The sequence below is a fragment of the Echinops telfairi genome, unplaced genomic scaffold (assembly GCF_000313985.2).
Source record: "Echinops telfairi isolate 266 unplaced genomic scaffold, ASM31398v2 ScPeMD7_7436;HRSCAF=8474, whole genome shotgun sequence".
Lineage (NCBI taxonomy): Eukaryota > Metazoa > Chordata > Mammalia > Afrosoricida > Tenrecidae > Echinops > Echinops telfairi.
The window spans coordinates 1,680,363-1,698,766 of NW_022111336.1; the positions used below are offsets into that span (position 1 = coordinate 1,680,363).

General features: G+C 40.7%; 1 protein-coding gene across 1 annotated transcript in view; it reads left to right on the plus strand.

Annotated features, from left to right (window-relative positions):
• Positions 1 to 18,404, plus strand: part of IL1RAPL1 (interleukin 1 receptor accessory protein like 1) — a 143,028-nt gene that overhangs the window by 14,463 nt on the left and 110,161 nt on the right. The gene's annotated exons all lie outside the window — the stretch shown is intronic.

Here is an 18,404-nt window from a genome sequence, read left to right on the forward strand (position 1 = left end):
AACAGAGAGGAAGACCCTTAATGAGATGGATTAACAAACTGCTTGCAACAATGGGCTCAAACATAGCAATTGTGAGGATGGCGTGGGATCAGCCAGTGTTTCCTTATCTTTGTCACTATGAGTCTGAACAGCAATAATAAGGCATCGAATATTAATAGTGTTCAATTTCAGTTGTTGCCTGATCATGTTCAGGATTTAAGCTTGGAATCCCCTGGAGTTGAACAAAGTTAAACAGTTGTCTCTACTATATGATATCTCAGAGCATTCTCTATGTTAATAGGCTTCAGAAATCTCCAAGGGGGACAATATATCCATTGCATCCCAAAGGTATATTTCCTCCATACTTATTACAATGTCTACGATTTTATTTAAAATACTTCAACATTGACAGCATGACAGGTTGTACATGTACATGTCACTTCCTTTAAGCTAAACTGTGGAGGTGGCAAGTAGCCCGTTGTAGCAAGAATTTCCAAAGGCACCATCGACAACTCCATTGGTTCTCTGTATCACAGAGCTAGACCACGGGCTTTGCTGTTTCATATTGTCGTTTTAGAATGGCTTTTCATGTATGAGGGGTTCCTGGGCAGCATAAATGATTAAGTACTGGACTTCCAGAGGAAAAGTTGGCAGTTCAAACCTACCCAGAGGTACCTCAGAAGGCAGGCCTGCTGATTTGTTTCTAAAAGGCCACAGCATTGAAAATGCAGCACCACTCTATGAATTGAGCCACCATGAATTGGAATTGACTCAAGAGTAATTAACAACTATAACGTTCTTGTGTGAAATTTGTGTTTCTTCATTAGAGTGTTAGAATGTTCACTAGGATATTAGTTGGTCTAATTCCCCATGTGTATTCCAGTGAAAATGATTTAGAGACACTGCCTTCCTTTCTTTGAACAAGGTGTACAAATCTAATAAGGTGTCATCTTTTAACCTGAGAAATACTAGAATTTTGACTCCTATTTCAGGATGTGGCTTGATTGCCTGGCTCCTTGGAGTCTCCGGGTTAAATTAGTTCTCTAGTGGCATTAAAGTTGCCTCAGGTGAATTTCTGAAGCAAAATGACATTGGACCACTCTAAAAAGAGTCATGCGACTTTATTGGGTTGGCTGCCTCTTTAAGTTTGCTTGTTGATAAATGTCTGCAGCCCTTCTTCTGATGTGTGCTTTCATTTCAATCAAGGAACAGGGCCACGAGGGCGAGGCTCCCCCCCCCCCCCCCAAACCACGGACAGTGAGGGCTAGCCACAGAAAAGCACAGACAATTGTGTAAGAAGAGATTGCCTTAGGTCAGATCACAGTGCCAGGCTTGCTCCCCACTCAGATTTTTGTTGCAATCTTTGTGGTGTTTGTAAAGTGAAAGCACTTGGGGAAATGCTGTGTGGAGACCATGTTTAACCTCTCAGAACAAAAGAGGTGAATGTCACAAGAATCTAAACATCATTAGGACACTGATCTATAGTATAACTAAGTGTTCTACGTGAAGATTCATGCAGACCAAAATAGAAGCAAAATAATGTCATGGAAGCAAACAAATGAAGAAGCCTTGACTTTATGTGTATCTCCTTGGTAGAAGTTTTCATAGGGAAATGACGACTTGAGAGAGACACAAGTCAATTTGCCATGTTTGGTGGGTATAAATTGTATTTTAGCTACGCAGAAGGGTAAAAGAACGGGAACGTTTTGACTAAAAAGTGGTGTGCATGAATGATGCTAAGAAAATCAAAGTGATCCTTTGGGTCCGCTCTCATGTCGCTGCACTGAGTGCCAGCTGCTCGTAAGTGCATAATATCAATATTGAGTGACATTAAGAAACCTCATCCCTAATGCAGCATTGCATAACAACAGATGCTCCATAGATGCCTGTGTTCACATTGGGTCCTTTCTGTTTTGCATTATTATAGTTTCAATTTCACCTTATTATGTGGTTTTAGAATATACAGAAAGAACAGATAGCTTGACCGCTTGATACACAGAATTAACAGAAACTCCTCAGCGTTTCAGCTAGACAGGCTTGGGCTTAGGTGTCAGCCATATCATTTACCAGGTCAATCAGGTCAGGGATACACTGGGAATTTTATTAGTTTATTTGAGATTGCTCATTACTTCCCAACAGTTCACCACCTAGGATAGCTCGTTGATGCATTCCGCAAACACTTATTGCGTGTCTGGTGACAGGCACCACTCCAGACCTGGGGACACAGCCAGGAACAAACACTAACTGCTGTCTTGGAACCCACCTGCCGTCATAGGCAATGCTACCAACAAATAGGTAGTAAAATATTTGGGACTGATAGACACCATGAAGAAAAATAAATCAGAATCAGGGGATGATAAAGAATTATGAGGCTGCTATTTTATTAAAAGTTAGACACAACCTTTCTGATTAATGGACAGTTGACCAGTCTGGGGGGAAGTGTAGCCACCACAAGGATCAAATCCGGTCGAGCACGTGAAAGTACCTTGTCAAATATCTGACAACAGGCAGGCAGCCAGTCAGCCAGCCAATGGTGTATTCTAATCTACTATGATTACCATTCCCCCATTAAGACTGCTGTTTATGTATTTTCGTAAGTACCTCACTCGGGCCCAGAATCGTATAGACACATCTGAGGAAGGAATTTTTAACCAATAAAAAGACAAAGGTCCTCACAAATAGACACTTCAGGAGGGAATCGGGCTTCTTGATTTTGCTGTAGCTAACGTTTGAGTCCTGACCACTGCTTTGAGTGAGAGCCTTATTATGATCTTTGCAGCTGTTCGCTTCTGGATTATTGAAAATCGCTATGAAAAAGTCAGTCATTGTCCTAAAAATTGTTGATGGCATTTTATGAACCATGTAATGTGCTAAGTGTGTTGTATTCATCCGTCGCTTTGTACCATCCCCAGAGTCCCATAAAGCAGGTGTTCAGGTGTTGTTGAATGGTCCTGAAGGAACCTGCCCAAGATTAGCCAGACACTTTTTATCAGGCCTGGAGCAGTGGGAAGACAAAGGACTATGTGTAGGCATTCAAAAAAATAAAAACACCCTGAAAATAGCAAGGCTCTTGGAACTTCACATATTTCTATTTACACTCCTGTTTTGGGAACCCAGACTTGGGGGGTGGGGGTGTGTGTTTGCTTTTTAATGAAACACGTGCTTTTAATACCAAACAACAAACATACAAATAAACTTTTGGACCAACACGTGAACCTGGGGCAGCAAGCACATATGATTCTTGGGATTGTAAGCATTGAGAAAATAAACCATTTACTTTGACTCTTTAAGAATATGCAGTTCAATTTCCATATTTACCCCCCTCATCTGCCTATAGTGTTGAAAGTCATAATCAAGCTCCTGAATAGAATCACCCATACAATTTGAAACTATCAGCAGGGCCTATTTAAGACTTGTAGAGATTTTGTAATATAGGTGTTGTTTGAGAAAATGAATACCTATCTAAGACAGCTTATTAGATTTTTGAACTTTATTTAGTGAAATGACCCTGACAGCACAAATGAGATATATTGGTTTTGAATTATTATTCAGGTTAGCCTGTGGCTGACCATGAATAGGCAGGCAATTAGGTAGTGAATTTATTACGAAATAAGTCCCCTATGACCAACTGTTTTTTGTTTCAAGTGAAGTACCTCAAAGCAAAATCCTATCACTTTGGCTTGAATGAGCCAGTCACTGTCTCTCAAGCTGAACAATATACTCACATGGAAGTTTAATTTCTATTTTATTACATTTGACCTTGAATAACCTGAATCACAAGTAGGCAATATAATCTCCAATTCTAAATTTTAAGTATCTTGTAACTACTCCACCCAGTAATGATTCCCAAGAGATCTTGTAAAATTAAAAATAAATCAAATTTGCCTCCTATAATTGTATTCCCCTAGAAATACTGGCATCTCTTTCTTGTTATCAGTGTCCCTCACACTTCAGTGCACCCATGGATAGGGAAGAGGCTTTAAGGAATATATTCCAGACATCATCCTCACTAGCTGAGCACCCCAGTCCTCCACTACTGCTTAACACAGTATCTTGCATGTAGTTGGCTTTCGTTTGGTGTTAGTTGATTTAGCCAATAACTCAGTGAATGAATGAGTAGATCAGTCAGCTAATAAATAGACAACGGAGAGCTGGTGTTCTACATTTTCATTTGTTGGACATTCAACTCAGGGTCAGAGAGCCAGTTGGAAACCTAAAATTGCCTATCGGTATCTTGATAGGTGGTTAGTGACTTGGATTTCCAGGTAACATTATCCAGGTAACATTTATTATGACTCTTGGTGTATATCAAATCAACTCTTGAGACAGATAGTGAAGAAAGTGATTCCATAGCTTTATTTCAGGATGCTTTTCAACAGCCAACATATTAGTGTGTACAATTTAGGTTAGATTTCCCTTGAACATAATTTTAAATTGCCTAGACTCTTCCCTATTTAATCTTTATACTTTTATCTACAAATATATCATTCATTTGCAATCATAGGATGAGCGTCCCTTTAGGTAGAGGATGCAGAGGACAAGGGAAACTATTGACACGTTATTTCTGACTACAGAGAACCCCTGACTCATGACAGAGTTCTGTTCTGATGCTTTTGAAGTAAATTAAATGACTCATTTTTTTAGTTTTCACTTTTATTTACTTTAAATTAGTAGTATCATCATAAACCTGATCATTTATATTTAGGATCTGGAAATATCTCATGTAATATATCACATGAAATATCACATATATATTTGAATGATGTTGCTGTTCTGTGTCTTCAAGTCAGTACCCACTGTGTCATTATACAACCTTATGCACAATAGAAGGAAACACTGCCCAGTCCTGCCCCAGCTTCACAAATGTCATGTTTGAGCCCATTGTGGCAGCTACTCAGTCTCAGTCAATCTCATCGAGGGCCTTCCCCTTTTCACTGCCCTTCCACTTTACCAAAGCCATTGCCCTTTTCCAGGGACCAGTCTCTCCTGTTAACATGCCAGGTACATGAGAAGAAGTCTCACCACCCTTGCTTCCAAGGACTTTAATGACGGTGCTTCTTCCAAGGCAGATTTGTTTTTTCTTCTGGAAATCCACAGTCTTTTCAATATTTTTCATCAGCATAATTCAAATGTGTCAATGCATCTGTAGTCTCCCTTATCCATTGTCCAATTCTCATACTCCTATGAGGCCATTGTCAATACTATGCTTTCAGTCAGGCGCACCTTAGTCCTCAAGTGACATCTTTGCTCTTAACACTTTAAAGGAGCCGCATGTAGCAGATTTACCCTGTCCAATGTCATTTAATTTTGTGACTGCTGCTTCCATGAGCATGGATTTTTGATTGAAGCAAGATGAAATCCTCGATGACTTCAGTCTTTTCTCTATTTCTCATCATGTTATCGATTTGTCTAGCTGGGCGGGTTCTTGTTTTCTCTACAATGAGTTACACTACATACTGAAGATACTACATACTGTAGTTCTTGATCTTCTTAAGCAGCTTCTTCGGGTCCTCCTATCTTTTAGCAAGCAAGATGTGTCTTCTGATTATAGCTGGTTGTTGATAAGGCTTACTCTTCTTAAAGAACTGTTTTTCAGATTATCTGCTCAGCCTAGTGATTGAATAAGTACGGTGAACACTACAAGCTGGAGGCACACCTTTCATGATTTTAAACCTTGTTCTGTTCAAACAGCTGCCTCTTGATTCATGCACAAGTTGCGCATGAGTACAATGAAGTATTCTAGGATTTTAATTCTTCTCATTGCTATCCATAGTTTTGCTTTTGTTTTTGTTTTCCTGATCCACACAAACGAATGCCTCTGCATAGTCAGTAAGACACCAGTACATATTTCTTTGATAATCTCTACTTTCACTCAAGATCCATTTGATGCCAGCAATGCTATCCCTCATGCCACACCTTCTTCTGAGTCTGGTTTAAATTTCTGGAAGCTTCCTGTTGATGCATTGCTGCTGCTGTTGTTGAATGAGCTTCAGCAAAAGTTTACTTGCATGTGATGTCAATGATATTGTTATATAATTTGAGTATTCTGTTGGGTCACCTTTCTTTGTAGTGGGTACAAATATAGATATCTTGTTCAGGTTGCAATCTTCCAAATTTATTGGCATAGACTAGTGAATGCTTCCAGTGTTGTATCTGCTTATTGAAACATTTTCATTGATATTCTTTAAATTTGGGAACCTTGTTTTTCACTTATGTCTTCAGTGTGGCTTGGACTTTTTCTTTCAGTACCAGTGGTTCTTGACCATATGTTACCTACTGAGACAGTTGAATGTCTCCCAGTTCTTTTTGATACAATAACTCTTTGTATCACTTCCATCTTCTATTAATACTTCCTGCAAAATTAAATATTTTACCCATAGAATTTTTCAATATTGAAACTCGAGGCTTGGATTTCTATTTTCTTCAGTTCTTTCAGCTTGAGGTATGCTTAATGTATTCTTTATTGTTGCCTTTCCAACAACTATTCGAGAATTGCTGAGTTAGTTGAATGTAGAAAAATTGTATAGAACATGTTGTCTACCTTGGGCTTGTCTGGAAGAAGCTGCATATTTTCTCAGCGTATAATAGAAGGGGATAGTAGAATAGATGGGGAAAACATGAACAGGCCCACAGTAGATTAGTGAAAATTACTTGGACTTGATTTGGGAAAGGTCTTAGAAAGCTACAGTAAATTAGAAGGACAGGACTGACATAAATAAGGAGTGACTGACCATCACGCAGGAAAGCAGCCCAGGAGGTAGCCAGCCAAGATCAATTCTGAGCAAGGACTGGAAGGTCTTAGGCATGTTGAATAGACATGAATTGGTCTTAGATTACTTAATGAGAACAAAAGATGCAGTGGTCTAAACACATTATTCAGAATCAAAGAATCTGCCTATTGCCAGTGACAAAGGCAGACAAGTAGGAGTGAAAGCATTAGAAGAAAGAAAATATGATTTTCAAAGATTATTATTTCTAGTTTCTGCATTATTTCTGCTGCTTCTGAATCAGCTCGCTCCCCACAGCAGGGGACACAGGAGACCAAACCTAGAAGATCCTGAACCAAGCATGTGTACCTAGGTTTCCACGTCCCTTCGGTTCAGTCCAGAGACATTAGTCCAGAAACAAGGGATCCATGGGTTGAACTGCTCTATGGAACCTCCTCTTCCAAACTGTCAACACCAGCCGCACTGCCATGGAGTCAGTGCCTACTCCAGTGACCTCCTGTGCTCTTCAGAGACTGTGACTATTTACTGGAGAAGAAAGCCCAACCTTTCTCTCAAGGAGCTGATGGTGGTTTCAAACTCTCGACTATGCAGCAGCAGCCCAACACATAACCACCACCCCACTAGGGCTCTTTCTATACCATCTACTCCTAAGGCTTCCCAAACCCCGCCTCCCATAGAGTCCATGGATTCCTCTTCTATCTTCCTTCCAGTTATTCTGGCCTTCGCTAGTGAGCGCTCCCTGTAGATAGAAATCTTCCTTGTCATTGTGATTTAACCTAATAGTGAAACCACCTTAAGGACTGCAGCTTAAAGTCAACCCTCTGCTAACTTGGTTTCCCAAGAATAATAGCATGGATTTCCAGTCCTCCCTCACTCATAACCCACTACATCACCTTGGATTTTGCTCATCAATCAATGTCAAGCTTTAGCCTAAACTGTGGCTTGGAAGGATTGCTCTTCTTAGAAATTTTCTAGTTACATGTCTATAATTCTGCCACAATACACAAATCAGTTCCCCAAGCATCTGTTTTAACCAAAAGCCCTGCTGCTCTTTCACACTAGTTAGATCTAATATGCACAGGTCACCGTACATTGTACTTTGTATGTGTCCTCTTATTTAACCCTCATGACTATTCTGAAAAGTAGATATTAGTATTTATTTGCAGAATGAGAAAATGGAGGCTGAAAATTATCAAATGATGGCTCAAATAATTTGGCAAATAAGTACCATATATACTCGAGTATAAGCCAAGTTTTTCCAGCACATTTTAGTGCCATTTTTGTGGTAAAATTAGGTGTTTCAGCTGATATTCGGGTAGGCTTATATGTGAGTAAATACAGTGATAGAGTCAGGCCCTAACCAGAGTCTATTTAATTGAAAGGCTTGCTTGTAGTGTGCTATAGAAACATATGATGGCAAGAGATATTAGGAGGCAGCTTCCCAGGATAGTCACATCTGCAAAGTTCCATTTTATTGTATAAGGTAATATATATTTGGCTTTTATGGATGATGTTATATAACATCTATGGGTATGGGCCATTATTTTACTTACTACTAAGTTGTGTTCTTAACCTGTAAGAGCTGATGAGAATCTTGTATTTAGTAACAAGAGCTAGTTCCATACACAACACAGTCATGCAGTTAGCACAGATGTCCCTTAAGGTCCATAGTTCCACCTACCTCATCATTCATTCTACAGAATTATACATTTTACCCATTGGTCTTCTCTCAAAGTAACAATGACTCCCACATCTTGCTGGATAATGCCACCTACCATTCATTTCATCTAGCCATTAGAAAAGTAACTTGGTTTGGTTAATTGGAGCAAAACTAATCCCACAATTTTCTCTTGATCCTTTTTGACGCATCTCGTTTTGTGGTAGTTTAAACTCTAGATATTTTTCTAAGTTATAAATTTGACACTTTCCTCCCTGCCAATTTCTTACCATTTGGAAAACCACAATTTAAACTTCACATACAGAAAACAAGAATCCTCACAACTGGATGAATAAGCAACATCATGATAAATGGGGGGTGGGGGAGAAGTTATCAAGAATTTCATTTTAAGTGGATCCACCATAAAGACCCATGGAAACAGCAGTCAAGAAGTCAAAACAGTGTCGTTAGGCAAATCTGCTGCAAAAGACCCTTTAAAGTGTTCAAAAGCAAGGGTGTCACTCTAAGAACTACAGTATGCTTGACCCAAGCCACGGTATTTTAAATTGCCCAATATCTATGGAAAACTGGACTAGGAATAAGAAAGACTTGAGAAGGAGTGATGCATTTCCATCATGGCATTGGTGAAGACAATTGAATAGTCCATGGAGTGATAGAATGAACAACACCATCTTGGGAGAAAGACAGCCAGAATAATCCTTAGAAGCAAGGGTGTTGAGAATTCAACTCACTTACTTTGGGCAGGTTATCAGGAGAATGAATCCCTGGAGAAGGACATCATGCTTGGTAAAGTAGACATTCATGGAAAAAGAAGAAACTCCTCCATAAGGTGTACTGTCCCAACTGCACAGAACCAAACAACAACAACAATTTACCAAAAATTACATGCCAAATATTGAATCTTCTGCCAGTTGGGTTTATCAGGCAATGAGTAATGGTGCCTAAGTGCTGTTTATCCCCCTGCCCATATCATCAGTTAGTTATCCATGTGATCTGGTTACCCGTGATATCACTCCAAGTGTATCCTAGGACACTGTTCAAGAGGAATGCCAAGTAAGTTAGCTTTTTAACACTAAATCTATAAATAATCCTGTCGTATGTAAGAAGGAAGTTTGTAACAAGTGCCAAATTATCTGTTGTCAGCAAGCACCTAGTGTGTCTTGCCTGTAAATTATCTTTCACCATTTCTTTTTCTGACTGAGTGACTAACTGTCAGATGCAGCTAACAATCTCGCCTTCTTGCCTCAATGAGCTGCTTTCCTAAGATTGACTCCCATTTTCCTCCACAGAGCACAGCACGCACAGCACAGCATTATTTTGGACACTTAAACTAGGTCAGAGTCGATTCTGAGCCTTTACCACAAAATGCTCATCTCAGCTGGATGTCACTATCAAAATCAGAATTCTAGCTTTACTCGATATTAATCGAGAGAGCAGAGTTTCTAATTTAAAGCCAGCAGTAGGACAGAGAATGGCAGAGGAATAATATGGAACATGAGCAGCATTTGCCCTTGTTTCGGATTCCTTTCTTTGTCTGAAGAGTCGAGGCAGTTAATGACAGCCCCTTCCATGGGCAGCCCTGACAACAGCATGCAGTTACCTTTGATAATGCAATGTCACTGGAAGTCATGTGACTAGTGATGGGTTGGGAAGGCAATAAGAACCCAAATCATCTGAATGTAACCTAGCAGCCCAAGCTCCCGGGCATTTTTAAAATAACGCATCAAATAATCCTCTTTAGGTAGGCCGTTTCAATGGTTTGTGGTATGTAAGTGTTGTTGCTCTTAAGTGGCCTGAGATGGTTCCAATGTATAGTGAGTGAGCTGATGAACACCAGGATGAAAGCTTGCCACGTCTTGGGCTATCCTCACCAACTGTTGTTGTGTTTAAGTCCAGCATTGTCGTCACTGTGTCAAGCCATCTCATCCGGGGTTTTCCTTTTTTCAATGCCCTTTTACTTTATCAAGCATGAGGTCCTTTTCCAGGGTCTGCTATCTGTTGATATCATGTCCAAAGTACATGAGATTAAATCCTCACCATCCTGGCTCTCCTTCTTCGAAGATAGATTTGTTTGTTCTTTTGGCAGTCCGTGGGACTTTCAATATTCTTCCCCAGCACCGTAATTCATACGTACTGATTCTTCTTCAGTTATCCTTACTCAGTGTAGAGATTTCACATGTAAATGAGGCAAGGTCAGGAGCACCTTCGTCTTCAAAGTAGCGCCCTGACTCTTCAACACTTTAAAGAGGTTTCGTGCAGCAACTTGACCCAATGCAATATGCTATTGCGTTTTTTGACTGCTGTTTCCATTAGCACTGATTGCTTTTATACCATGCAGTATCCTCTTATTCTTTCAGAAGACAGTCCTCTTGAACCATGTACAGGTTCCACATGAGCATAATTAAGTGTCCTGGAATTCCCATACTTCTGAATGCTATCCATAGTTTGCTTTGATCCACACAGTTGAATGCCTTTGCAAAGTCAGTGCTATATAAGTAACTACTTAGTAATTATATTTCAGCATCGGTGGTTAACAGCTAATATACACTGCCTTCTCATTGCTTGGATCTCGGATGTTCTTCCTGAAAAATATCACCATTGGAAGGTTCCATGGTTGATGTTTCTAGAGAATATATTTGTGTCATGTTATTGTAGCATTGATCAGATTGACAATGCCAATGCCAGCAATATCTCTTCTATGATATAGGTCTCCTTTTTTCCCAATGATTGTTCATATATGAGTGGGCTTTGAAAAGTAAGTAGGAAATCCCCATATTCTTTTAATGCCATTTCCCCACGGATTTTTGAAGGCCTCTCATATACAATAGAAGTAAATATTGAAAGTTTTCCTATTAGTGCCTCTTCAATCTGCATTTGGGCTTTTATGCTAGCCAGTCTTCCTGTATACCACACCCCAGTTAGCTCATAAAAGCCAGGCACAAATTCCACCCCCTCCGAGGCTTTTGACCTGACTCACTATTTCCCTTTGCTTATGAGTTTGCATCCAATTTCATGTGTTTTCTCTCATCTCTCCTACTCCAGATTCCTGGCCCTGTTTCACTTTGTTCAATTACTTAGATTCTTTGGAATTCCCTCCAGCTATTGAAACCTTGATTATTTATGTCTTAAGGTTCTAATCAGAATATTAAGGATTCAGACAGGATAGCCTCTTCTCAGCCAACCTGACAGGCAGATTTCTGTCTTTTACCAATCTTGGTTAAGGCTGCCAATAAAAGCCCAATAAAAGTACACCACTCTGTCATAAGCCTTAGCCTGAAGGCACTGAGCTCTAGTTCAGTGTGTCCGTAAATCTACCTCCTCCAATTAGGTGTCCAGGAGCACCCTATTCCACAAGCCAGCTTCCGGTCCCAAAGCACTGAGCCTCCTATGGGCCGGGAAGTCTATTATTCTCTTGCTCTGGCTCTTGGCTCTAGTGCTGCCACTCTGGTGTCAAATCTGTCCCAAACCATACCAAACTCACCACCATGGAGTTGATGGCAACTCAGAGCAACCCTATGAGGACAAGACAGACCTGCCTCCTGTGAATTTCTGATCCTGTAACTGTTTAGAGGTACAGAAAGCCCATCTTTCTCCTACAGACATGGCTGGTGATTTAGAACTCTCCACCTTATGGCTCATGGGCCAACTCATAACCACTATGCCACTCGGGCTCCTCAAAGCTTTCCAAGGAGGTTCAATACAAAGGTCTATCAGGATTCAAAAGGTCTTGCTCCACTCATGGCTCTTAACTCTTGCTTGCAGTGATACCCCCTTTCCTGCTTCCCAGAGGGCTTATTTTATACACAGTAGGATGGCATTCAAAATCCTGTCAACTTATTAGTATCTCTCTCCACCTTCTCTTACATAGGCTTATCAGAAACAAAGAAACAAACAGTTGTTTGGTGGAAATAACAAAAACTTTGGTTAGAAGAGCCATACTAAATTGTTCACTATACTGTAAATCCATAGTGGCTTCACTGGTTAATATTTAGCTGAGACCACAGAAAAGAAACAATGCAAGATCTTGAATTATCCTCACAATCATTGACATTCTTGTAGCCATCCTGTCAGTCCATCTTGTTCAGAGTCTTCCTCTTTTTTGTGGTAAACTCATTGTCTTTTATTCTGATAAAGTTAAAAGAAATGGAGTCGAGAATGAGTCTTCCTCTTTTTTGCTGACCCTCTACCAAACGTGGTGTTCTTCTCCAGGGATTATTCCAACCTGATCACAGGTCCAAAAATACATGAGATGGCATCTGACCATCCTTGTCATTCTGGCTGTATTCTTTTTCCAAGGTAGAAGTCTGACATAGCATTTATAAATGTCATTTATTTTAAAACCAGTTGCCAATTATTTGACTCTGACTCTTGGCAACCCAGTGGTGTGCCAGCGTTGATCTGTGCTCCATGACGCTTTCGATAGCTAAAGGTGTCGGGGTTGTTGTTGACACGCTCTTAAATCCCTTATCCATGAAAAAGGCGCAAGAAGAGGTATGGGGGAAATATCAAAGAACAGATCAGAGAATAACAAAATGAGAATGAGCTGACAATTTTATCTCAAGAAATGGAGAACCAATAAGGAAGCAGATACTGACCAATCCCAATTCCGTTTTGGTTCTGTCCTCTGTAGTTGTGGGACTGTGGGACTTGGGAAAGTTATGTGACACTGATCGTCCAAGTGCAAATAATATGATATATAACAACACTGTTATAAGGACTAAATAATTGATGTAATTTTTCACAGCAGCCATAAAATTCAAAAAGCCAAACCCACTACCATCAAATTGTTTTCATCTCATAGTCACACTGTAGGACAGAGTAGAGCTGCCCCTGTGGGTTTCAGATGCTGTAATTCTATGGGAGTAGAAAAGCACATCTTTCTACATCAGAAGAGCTAGTGGCTTTAAACTACCGTTATGCATATGACGACCCCCAATATTCCATACCTTCCTTCTTGTATCCTATCTCTACCTATCCACTGTCACTAAATTTATTTCAGGTCATAGCAGCCCTATATAGGGTTTCTGAGGCTGTAAATCTTTGGGAAAGCAGATAGACTTATCTTTCTCCTGAACACGAGCTGGTGGGTTTGAACCTCTGATCTTTCAGTTAGCAGTCCAGTGCTTATGCAACAATACCACCAGGGTGTCTTTACCCTAAGCTCACTACTAAAAATACTTTAAAACTTTGAGTGACAGCTGTTGGGAAACTCTAGATGGTCTTTAAGCTATGTCTTTAAATCATAAAACGATCTTGTTTGGCCATCTAGCTCAGAAGCAACAAATCGCACATGGAAGAAGCACACCAGCCTGAGCGATCACAAGGTGTCGAAGGGATCAGGAATCAGGCCTCATCAGAACAAAAAATCTTACCATAGTGAATGAGGGGGGAGTGCGGAGTAGAGACCCAAAGCCCATTTGTAGGCCACTGGAGATCCCCTTGCAGAGGGGTCTCGGGGAGGAGTCGAGCCAGTCAGGGTGCTATGTAGCAACGATGAAAAATACAACTTTCCTCTAGTTCCTAAATGCTTCCCCCCAACCCCACTATCATGATCCGAATTCTACCTTGCAAGTCTGGCTAGACCAGAGGATGTACGCTGGTACAGACAGGAACTGGAAACACAGGGAATCCAGAGCGGATGATCCCTTCAGGACCAGTGGTGTGAGTGGCAATACTGGGAACATAGAGGGAGAGTGGGTTCGAAAGGGGAACCGATTACAAGTATCTACATGTGACTTCCTCCCTGGGGGACAGACAACAGAAAAGTGGGTGAAGGGAGACATCGGACAGGGCAAGATATGACAAAATAAAAAATTATAAATTATCAAGGTTTCATGAGGGAGGGGGGAGCAGGGAGGAGGGGAAAAATGAGGACCTGATGCCAGGGGATTAAGTGGAGAGCAAATATTTTGAGAATGATGAGGGCAATGAATGTACAAATATGCTTTACACAATTGATGTATGTATCGATTGTGATAAGAGTTGTATAAGCCCCTAATAAAACGATTTAAAGAAAAGATCTTGTTTGTTTCCTTGCCAGAAAGTATCATCTGTATAATTCAGCACATGGACCTTCAATACCAGCAGTGACAGCTGGGTAATGGTTGACCTCCAGGGACGTCCTGCTTATAAGTCTCCTAGTATTTAGATGCTGGGATGACATCCCCTAAGGTGTAAGTCATACAGGGGCTGGGTGGGGTGAGTTTTTCAGGAAAATGGAATTTTAGTCTCCTTTGGTTCTTCTTCTTACTTTCATGAAGCAGCATATCAGGGAGACAAGAGCAAATAGACCTGTAAAATGGCAACCGAAGAGAGCAAACCGTTTGAAAGAGACGAGTAATATAAACCTGGCAGAGAGAAGTTAAGGAGGGTGACAGCTTGTCATCATGATCTTCACATTTTAACTCTCGATGCTTGAGTCTGGACCCTCTACTGAATTGATCAGCCCCAATATGCTTTAGCAACCACAAGCAAGATGAGGCTACCTGCTCCTGCTCCCATAAAGATTCACACCCTTGGAGCCATTCTCCAGGGTGGCCAGGACTCATCACTGACTCCCGGATAGTGTGTTGTTGGAGATGCAGTGAACTAGGCAGAGTGGCCCAGAAATCAACAAGCCCTTTGTCGCAGGACGAACAAATTTGGCACAGGAAATGAGTAGCTAATGAGAAAATAGTAATACTAATAACAATAATCTTGTATATATGTACTTAAGTGCTGAGGAAAAAGCCCCACACATCTTGTTAAAAATAAATATGCTTTAATTCCTCAAAGAGATCCCAGTTCACAGATTACCATGATAAGTAATTGCACAGCCGTTTCTTTTGCAAAGCACAAAGCAACGTACTCTGTGCCCCTTGGATACTTTTCCAAATCACCACAGAGGGAGGTTTTTAATCATTTCAGCAGCCAGTGCACTCGTTTTGTTCTCAGACAATGCTAGAAGGTTTCTAGCACCTGTGTTATTCGTTTGGGGCTCTATGGAGGGAGAGTGTTTTGCTTTGTTGGATGGTTGGTTAGTGGGATCATATCCCAGAAACAAAATAACCCTACAAATCAATGCTATGGTTATAGCTATGCGTATATGCTCCTTCTCGAATCTCCATCTGCTTGATTGAAATAGCTTAGTGGTTGGAGGCAGCGCCTGCTCTGTCTTTCTATTGTTTTTTAAAATCAGGCAAAAAGAGTGGAGATTACTTTCATACCTATGTGTTTTTGGGTTTTTATGTTTGCTTTTGTTTTCCAGTTGGGAGTTACAAGGGAGGCCTGGCTATACCACTATCATCATGAAACCGCTAGGGGGCAGCCTCGATGGGAGGCTCCCAGCATTTGACTTTGTTTATCCCTAGGAAAGATGGTAAATGATAGACACATGAGCATCAATCTGAAGGACTCTTTCAAAGGGTCAGAAATCCAAATAGAAATTTATGAGCCAGTCAGGGTGCGATGTAGCAAGGGTGAAAAATACAACTTTCCTCTAGTTCCTAAATGCTTCCTCCTCCCCCACTATCGTGATCCCAATTCTACCTTGCAAGTCTGGCTAGACCAGAGGATGTACACTGGTACAGTTAGGAACTGAAAAATACAGGGAACCCAGGGCGGATGAGCCCTACAGGACCAGTGGTGTGAGTGGCACTACTGGGAGGGTAGAGGGAGGGTGGGTTGGAAAGGGAGAACCAATTACAAAGATCAATATATGACCTCCTCCCTGGGGACAGACAACAGAAAAGTGGGTGAAAGGAGACTTCGGACAGGGCAAGATATGACAAAATAATAATTCATAATTTATCAAGAATTCAAGAGGGAGTGGGGAGCGGGGAGGGAGGGGAAAAATGAGGACCTGATGCCAGGGGCTTAAGTGGAGAGCAAATGTTTTGAGAATGATGAGGGCAAGGAATGTACAAATGTGCTTTACACAATGGATGTTTGTATGGATTATGATAAGAGTTGTGTGAGCCCCTAATAAAACGATTAAATTTTAAAAATAATAATTAAAAAAAGAAATTTCAAACACCACATTAGAGAGGATATTTTTCCCTTACTTTCAAAGAACACTATATATATATATATACACACACATATATAAACAATATATATGTTTTTGCAATTTTTAATGTTCATTTGTTGGGGATTTGCATTTAAGATGCTCAGTTTTATATTCAACAAGTTACACCTATCAAATCCTCCAATAGGTTATCCACCCCTGATAACCAAGTTTGAATTCTCTTCTCTCTGTGGAATACTATCTTCCCCTTCACCTGCCTACCCTTTTAACTATGCTGTATCTTCCCTCCTTTGCCCCCCACTCCCATGGTAAGCTCCTGCCTCTTTCCTTGGTATATAAGTATGTCTTTGTCTGAAGAAGTAAGAGCCACGACACAAGCAGACATATGTACCCCCTTGTTCATCACAACACTGGGCACAATATCAAGAAGATGGAAACAACCTAAATGCCCTTAGAAGGATGGATAATGAAACTTTGAGACTGACACATATGGAATACTACGCATTGCTAAAAAAAGGAAACACAAAACATCTTGTGGCATGGATTGAACTAGGGAACATTATGCTGAATGAAATTAGTCACTCACAAAAGGTCAAAATATTGTATGAGATCAATGACTAGTTTAACAGGAACAAGTAACCACTGCCAGTGAGTCGATTCCAACTCACAGTAACACCATAGGACAGAGCAGAACTGCCCCTGTGCGTTTCCTGGGCTATAAATCTTTATGGATATAGAAAGCCTCCTCTTTCTCTACTGCAGTGGCTAGTGGATTGCAATGATTAACTGTGCAGTGAGCAGCTCAATGCATCACCCACTAGAGCTCCGTGAGTCTTTTTAAGTATTCCATTTTCAATAACATTGTACTGCAAAAAACATTAATTGTTATGTTAACCTGGGGAAATGGACAGAATCACTATATAATCACTAAGAATACTATCTGATATAAATAAATGAACCTATTTGCATGTTCACACACTTTCTTATCTCAGGGATATGATCCATTGACCCATAAAAGGAGTAAGATTTAAAACAGAGAATTCTTACAGGATAACTGTTTCTTTTTCTTTAAATTATTTTATTGGGGGCTCGTACAATTCTTATCACAATCCATACATCGTGTCAAGCACATATGTACATTTGTTGCCCTCATCATTCTCCAAACATTTGCCTTCTACTTTAGTCCTTAATATCAGTTGCTCATTTTCCCCATCCCTCCCCACTGCCCCTCCCTCATGAACCCTTCCTAATTTATAAATTATTATAGTTTTGTCATAAGTTACACTGTCAAACATCTCCCTCCGCCCTCTTCTCTGCTGTCCATCCCCCAGGGAGGAGGAAATACTTAGATTCTTGTAATCGGTTCCCCCTTCCTACCCCACATTCCCTTCACCCTCCAGGCCTCGCCCCTCTCACCACTGGTCCTGAAGGAGTCATCAATCTTGGATTCCCTGTGTTTCCAGTTGTTATCTGTACCAATGTACATCCTCTGGTCTAACCAGATTTGTAAGGTAGAATTAGGATCGTTATAGTGGGGGGGGGAGCATTTAAGAACTAGAGGAAAGTTATATGTTTCATCATTGCTACCCTGCACCCTGATTGGCTCATCTCCTCCTCACAACCCTTCAGTAAGGGGGTGTTCAGTTGCCTACCGATGGACTTTGACTCTCCACTCTGCACTCACCCACATTTACAATGACATTCTTTTTTGTTCTTTGGTGCTTGATACCTGATCCCTTCGACAGCTTGTGGTCACACATGCTGGTGTGCTTCTTCCATGTGGGCTTTGTTGCTTCTGAGCTACATGGCCACTTGTTTATCTTCAAGCCTTTAAGACCCCAGATGCTATATCTTTTGATAGCCGGGCACCATCAGCTTTCGTCACCACCTTTACTTATGCACACCTTTGTCTTCAGTGATCATATCAGGAAGGTGGGCACCCACTGATCTGATTTTTAGTTCTTTGATGTCTGATAACTGGTCCCTTCTGCACCTCGTGGTCAGAAAGGCTGGG